General features: G+C 43.5%; 1 long non-coding RNA gene across 1 annotated transcript in view; it reads right to left on the minus strand.

Moving 5' to 3' along the window:
• Nucleotides 1–595, minus strand: part of LOC119590971 — an 11,740-nt gene extending 11,145 nt beyond the window's left edge. Inside the window, exon 1 of the long non-coding RNA XR_005230302.1 lies at nt 557–595. This is a non-coding gene — a long non-coding RNA (uncharacterized LOC119590971). The remainder of the gene's footprint in view (nt 1–556) is intronic.

A 595-nucleotide genomic window follows, 5' to 3' on the forward strand; every position in this document is an offset into this window, starting at 1 on the left:
TTCCTCTGAACTAATTCCCAAATCTATTTCACAAATCCTTCCTCACGTTGACATATTTGGCGCTCACTTTCACTCGCTCTAAAGTTTCAATGTTGGTCTCGTAACATTTCTTCATATATTTTCTAATGTTTCTAATACCCGCCCATGTTCCCGCAAAAGGTGGCGAAGGTGGATCAAGAGAGCGCGGACAAATAACCTGTAAAGAACGTGTTATTATCGGTATACTCCCTCCCGGCTATCGTTATTCTTCCGTTACGTCAGCTGTGCTTCGAGTCAGACAAAGAGAGAAATTATGTCCCAATGCCACGCGAAATTACTTCTCGGAAGCGGTTCCGGTGCTATGACTCTTTTAAAAACCCTACCCGAGGAGAACACAACCGATAATAATAACGAGCACTTCAATAAATCAAACACCTGGGCGACAAATAAACACATCATTAAATAAACAAACAATGAAGGCGACGAAAACGTCCTGCATTACGCCGTAACGTCACAATTGTAAACAAAACGCGATGTCGCTTCAGTTCCTGTGCAGCGTTGCTGGAGCCTCACTGACCAAGCGTGTTTTCTGCAGTACAGTTAGGAGAAGACTGGT

Source organism: Penaeus monodon, chromosome 28, assembly GCF_015228065.2.
Source record: "Penaeus monodon isolate SGIC_2016 chromosome 28, NSTDA_Pmon_1, whole genome shotgun sequence".
Lineage (NCBI taxonomy): Eukaryota > Metazoa > Arthropoda > Malacostraca > Decapoda > Penaeidae > Penaeus > Penaeus monodon.